Here is a 6,965-nt window from a genome sequence, read left to right as displayed (position 1 = left end):
TAAAAAAGGTCATATAAATGCCGAAGATTAGAGGAGTTACACAAGAATAACAAACACAAAAAGAAGAAGGGGGGATAAAGACGATAGTTGCTTGATAGGGAAAAAAGAAGCAAACCATACCAGAGCACCAACCAAGTACTCACTGACAGATAGACAAAAAGAGATAGAGAGAGTGAGATAAAGAGAGAGAGAGAGAGAGAGAGAGAGAGAGAGAGAGAGAGAGAGAGAGAGAGAGAGAGAGAGAGAGATGTTTTAGTAAACATTTTACGGCACTTACGTTATATGAGTGCCGAAGATTAGAGGCGTTACAAGAGATTAAAACACATAAAAAAGAAGGAGGATGGATAGATATATAGAGACATGTATATACAGAGCTGTTAAAGTACTTTTTAAAAAGTACTTAAGTACAATCTAAAAAATGTGCTTAAGTACAGTAAAAGTACTTTCCTGTAAAATGTACTTGAGTACAAGTACTTTTTAAAAAAAGTACTTAAGAGTACATTTTGACTCGAGTACTTTTTGCTAATATGCTAAAACACTTCAGTGCTAATGCAAAACATCAAATTAATAACATATCCAGTACATTTGACAAATTAGGCCATTTATTACTAAAAATGTAAACAGTATACCAATCATTTGAATATACAATGTACGCACTGAACGTAGGTGGAAATGGTCCGTGAAATTTTAAAAAACAAAACAGAGGCAACTAGTGTGTAAATGATATTATGAATAGAACTTGTTTGAGCAAGACAATGTGATCAAATGTAAGTCAGTTCAAGAGGTCGGAAAGTTCTACAGGAAAAATATCCAAATTGGAAAAATGTAAGATCACAAAGTTGATCTTAAGAAAACATAAAATTGATGGAAATGGCCAGCATAGATGGAAAGGTGAATTGAATTCTTCATTAAGAAATCCTCAAGTAATCAATGTAGCCTTAAGCAAAAATCACCAAAAAAAAGTTTAAAAGAAATTTAGGTGGCCTAAAAAATTGTTAGATATATACATGTACATTGAGAGCTCAGCTTCATTTGATTATAGTGGTAAGACCGATTTTGATCACTCTGTGTAGTCCAAGGCAAACCAAAATACGTGTAGTTTCATAGTCTAGAAAGTGTAGTATAAAGTATAACCAAGGAGTACGATACAGTACTCCTTGATACAGTATTCCTTGAGTATAACATAAGATTCTCTACTGCAGTAGTTTAACTGAGATCCCAGTGCCCGGGAGCAAGGGGAATACGGGATCTTAGCCGACGAAGCAAAGGAAGAATGTACAGTGACCTAGGCCTTCTCAGTCTGAACTGAGAAAGCCTAGACAGTGACCCATGAACTGACGTGACCCCTGGGTAGGTTTACGACATATATAGCGAGCAAAGAGTGGTCAACCATTATGGCCAATCACAGTAGCCTGAGGCATGCCATATACATGTATACTCATTAGCCTATCGTGAGTCTTGAAATCTTTATCTACGTTTATCCAGTTGCCCCCCCCCCTTTACCTGTCCAACAATTTTAGCTTTCCATCTCTGATTGAGTTTCCCCACCTTTGTCGTTACGCACCATTACGTTGTGACCACACCAATTAAAATTCAGGCTGTCTCACAATTTCGGGAATAGAGAAAACTGCTTTCAATGGTCAGGGAAGAGTTCACAGTTCGATGTGATCCCTCCTTAGGCGAACTTGTAGGCCCTACCCACCCAGCGAGTGATGTAAGTTTAGGTGGCGAGCTCAGATGCAAGTGCGATGTTTGAGGAAAAGAAACGCATCGATCAGTTCACACCTCGGTGTGATCCCGTCTGCGGCAAACATTGTACCGTTTCATGGAGTTTTACAACGCTTGTGTGATCACATTCACGAGAGTGGCTGATCTTTGACGCGACGGGCCGTACTTTGATCTTAACTTTTAACTCTTGGTTGATCGGCTGTGCCCGCCCGGGTGTTTGTTCTGTAAATTATTATAAAAAATGCCGGCACTTACCCTTTCATTAAGCTTCAAAAGTACTCAAAATGTACTTTAAAAATACTCAAAAGTACTTTTATAAAAAGTATCGGAGTACAGTAAAAGTACTGGTTCAAAAAAATGTACCGGAGTACAGTAAAAGTACCGAAAATTGTAACGTAAGTACTCCGTTACAACCAGCTTTGTGTATATATACATGTATATATAGAGAGACAGACAGATTGACTGACTGAGAAAGAGAGAGAGAGAAGAAGAGAGCTTGTATCGTCCAATCTGGACCTACACAAGGAAATAGACTCGTGTCTTGCACTTGTACACAACCTTTCTTTAGATATAATAATATATATAATAATATTATTATATATATATATATATATATATGTATATGTTGAACAGGCTCTACTTAAAGAGCCTCAAACAACTAAATCGCCAATGTCAATATCACAACAAGAAAGGAACTTTTAGTTTAGCTTTAGGAAGTTTTACGGCACTTGCAAAATAACTAGGTCATATATAGAAGCCAAAAAGTTTAGAGGTGTTACTCAAGAGAAACGTACAAAGAAAAGGAGGAGAGATGAGGAGGACAAATATTTGGAGAGGAAAGGATGAGTAAACCAAACCAAAACGCCCTACCATCCAAACCACCAGACAGGAACAACATACTCATAATAAGAAAGGAAAAAAAAGTTTGAACCTTCCTGTGGCACCCACCATCCACCCACTTTTTACACTTTCTGACATATAAAACTTTCATAGAACCCAGTGTGACAAGTTTGAACACAAAGAAAAAACCCCCAAAACAATCAAAAGCTAAAACTTTATCAATTTTATAAAAAGCATTTATTAATGTCTTTCTGTACAATACATCATGGTAATCAAAGGTATACGGGAGGCCAAAAGTCTGGAATGTTTGTTATTTATTTATTTCACAGTAAATGTTGGTGCTCCCTTCGGAATGTTTGTGACAAGCAACAACATGCGAGAGAGGGCCTGAGGAATGTCTTTAACAGAAGTCTGCATGATACACTTTCAGTTACCCAAGGGTAGACTTTACGAGTATTAACAGTCTGATCAACATTCATCCTTGTTCCTGGACTGCTGTGGTATAAGGAATTGTTTTTTCTCCAATGTTCACTCAAATTTAACATACGCTTTATTGTTATTTCCATGCAAATACCTTAGAAATACTTAACTTGCACATAGAAAAATTTGTAAAAATCCAAAGCAGTTTTAATACAAAAATCTATAACACCCCCCTCTCCCCAACACAGGAATTTGCATGTTCTTGAAATTGTGACACATAGTCATGAGGGACACACCCTTCAAAATGTATCAACAAAATACAAAAGGATAAAATATACCTCCTTTGGGACCATTTGTGACGAAATATTATGGCTCTTTTGACACACCAAGATTATTTAGAGAGCAAGATCCTTGAACGTATCACCCATCTCAAACAGGAGAAAGTGAACCGGATGGAAAGTCAGGAAAGCCCTTAAAATAATCCAAGTATTAAAGCACTTCCTTGGGGATTCGATCCTGCATGGCCCGCACCTCAGACCAGAAAGACACCAACGGAACCAGGGGGGCGCAATCAACATTGTTCTGTCTTATATACAGAGGGATTTGTATAGCAGATCAGAGAGGACAAAAGTATCAATCATACGTATAAAAATTTTCATAAAATATATACACAATATTCTTACTGCTGCTGCATAGCTTGAACTTAAGAGAAATATACACCTGAAATATTCATGTCATTGGAGCATAGGGCCAAAGCCCATGCACATTGCTGGATCAACAACAACATACACAGATCTATATCTGTAATTGTCCGGAATTAAAAACGATATTCTGACGTACCTATAGGTCAAGTTATGTGGAAGAACCTTAGGGTCACCTGAGGCAAAATGACAACAAAATTATTTGTGAGGAAACAAGACAAAATTTGCTACTTTTTAGGCCCAGCTGTTTTGAGACATTGGGCAAAAACCTTGAGTTTCTAAAAACTGTGGGTTTCCAAATTCTAGACTTCACGTGACTATAACTTTGGAACCATAGCAACTAGATTAACACTATTATCACCCATTTGTAGGGCTAGAACAGATCTTTAAGTCGATCCCAGAGAGTTAAAATGGCAACATACAAAAAGTGACTCACCTAGTCACGTTGCTGGAGAGGAAGCCACAAGATGGGAATTAAAAAAAACCCAACACCATAGAACTCATGAGGACAGATCATTGTCAGAAACAAATCTGTCAGAAATCTACAGACAAAAATCGTTTTATCTTTTATGCGTTTTCCTAGTCATTCAAGTGAAATCCCAAGTGATCTTCCACACAACTTGAAGCACTATATATGTGTATTATTGAATTTATATCATATGTACAGATATGTATTTTGTATGTCTTGATTTCATCGTCTATATATACATGTAAACTACAGACACAAGATATTGAATGAACGTGAAAGTAATGAAAACAATTATGAATGAGAGAAGTTGTAACAAAGATCGCAACAGAGAGAAGTTCTAAAAAATGACATTTTAATGATGATCACGAGTGAGAGAAGTAAATATGATGTTTTAACAATGATCGTGACTGAGAAGTTCTAAAAACGATCATGACAGGAGTTCTATACACATGGCGTTTTATAATACACAAATTTAATAAAAAAGTGCAAGCAGCAGACACAACCTGCAGCTATCAAAGAAAATGGAATAGAACATTCTGACAGATCGATCAATGTTTTATTCTTTCACAGGCCATTAGCCAGGTTTGTACACATTCATGCATGGAGTAAGCTCATTCAACAGATATATCACAACCTTTCCATGACACAAGTGTACCATACAATCCGTAGACACCGCTCGCATGCTTTAAAAAGAGCTTCAAGTTAAAAGCAAACAAAAAACCTGTTACACTCAAAGAATTTGAAGTTTTAAATTAAGGAAGTTTTAGAAATAATTTTGTAATACAGAATTTAAAACATAGTGTTTCATGCTGAACAAAGTCAGGTTTTGACAAGTCTACAATGTTTTCATCCCCAATAGTTCATTAACAGTGATAACCCAAATTGAAAACAGACTATTGTAAAACAAAGTTCTATCAGAGGTTCCTTTCATTACATCAAAACTAGCTACAAATAGTCTGTAGTAATAGTATCAGCTGTACTACTCACAGGTCCTTGCAAGACATCAGCTTTAGGTTAAAAATAAACTATAATACCAATTCTAGTCAAGAGAAAGATCAAGATAGAGTGAACAACAATGGGGCAGAGTTTGAGCTTTGAGCTAAGAGAAGCAGATCAAAATGATCACTGCCATTGAGTGCTGGGAAAGAACAAGAAAGACAGACAGAAATACAGAGACAGGGGAAAATAAAAGTAAAACCTAAGAAGAGATAATTTATAAAATAACTTCCTCATACAGGAATCAAACTTATGTCTTCTGCGTGCAACAGCAAAGAGTCTAACCATTACACCCCAGATACTGGTCGCTGAGGAAAATTATCCGACATTTCACTACCTCAGAATTACAAAGTTCTATCTGCTCAGTACCTAGTTTTGAGAAATTTGACGTCAAACTTTTTGAGTTTCCTCATCATGTCAAGCTTTTTCGAATGCGATTTTTTAAATATCTCGATAACGATCTCGAATAATCTTATGAATTTACTAAAACAGATAGAACATATGGTTTTTTTATCTCATGGTCTTAGTAATTCAAAACAGCTAAAATTCTGAGGTAGTGATTTGCTAGACTGAGGAGTAGAGTATTACAGGAGAAACATTTGATCATTACAGGAATGTAGAGAAGAGTATTTCATAGGAGAAAAAAAGTACCTCTCCATAGCAAGAATGTGGAGTGAAGAACTGAAACACATTTGATTGATTAAGGAATGTGTTAAAGAGTATTACATTAGTTTTAAAAAACCCAATAAAAACAAATCATTTGACAGCAGAGTGGGGCAGGACTGAAACACACATGACCATTGCAGTTGTGTGAAGTAGAGTATTACATAGAGGAAAAAAAAAATCAAATCATTACATTACAGGAGTGTGGGGGAGAGTATTTAAATAAATCACATCTGACCATTGAGTACAGGTTCAGAAAAAGAGATTCATATCTAAATGATTTAAGAATAGCAAAGGTGGTAACAGTTCCAAGTTAAAAATCTAACTTGTAAAAAGACGCCAACAATACAAATGTTAGCAATAAAAAGTTAGACACAGAGTAGAGAATTGGCTGACCAGTGGGCTGGACATTCAAGTTTGTTTTCTCCGCTGTAAGAAGACACGAGACCAAAATGATAAATACTACACATCAGAAGCTGAAAATCTACACAGAAAGTTCTATAAAAATTGAGTAAAACGAATGTTCATGAAGAATGAGAGTTAAGCATGGACATCCGATTTGATGAACATGACAGAAGTCACTGACACCAGCTTTAATGAACAAAGTAGTTGTCATTGACAACAGTTTTGATGAACATGACAGATGTCACTGACAACAGCTTTAATGAACAAAGTAGACGTCACTGTCATCAGTTTTGATGGACATGACAGACGTCACTGACAACAGCTTTGATGAACATGACAGACGTCATCGACACAAGCTTTGGCATTCACCTGTCACTGGAAGAACGGGTCCCTCGAGTACTTATTTACAAAAACACAGTGTGCAATGAATGTATGAGTCATGACACATCCCACACACCAGCTATCTACTACCAGAGGATGGTGGACAAACTGCGTAACAAACATGCGTTACGAGTCGTCCTTTACTACACATCATCCACCTATCACCTAAAAATCCTCAAATGAACCGTCTAATAAACGTATTGAGGGTATCTCAGCATATCATCCAGTGGATGAGCCATGTGATGAACATACATAAAGAGTCACCCTTCACTATCATGCGTAATAGGTCTGCCTGTACACCACCTAATAAACATCAGATGCATCTTGCAAAGGCAACATGTGTCCTGACAAATCAACCCCCC

Source organism: Aplysia californica, unplaced genomic scaffold (assembly GCF_000002075.1).
Source record: "Aplysia californica isolate F4 #8 unplaced genomic scaffold, AplCal3.0 scaffold00628, whole genome shotgun sequence".
Classification (NCBI taxonomy): domain Eukaryota; kingdom Metazoa; phylum Mollusca; class Gastropoda; order Aplysiida; family Aplysiidae; genus Aplysia; species Aplysia californica.
Note: the sequence above shows the minus strand (reverse complement) of the source record.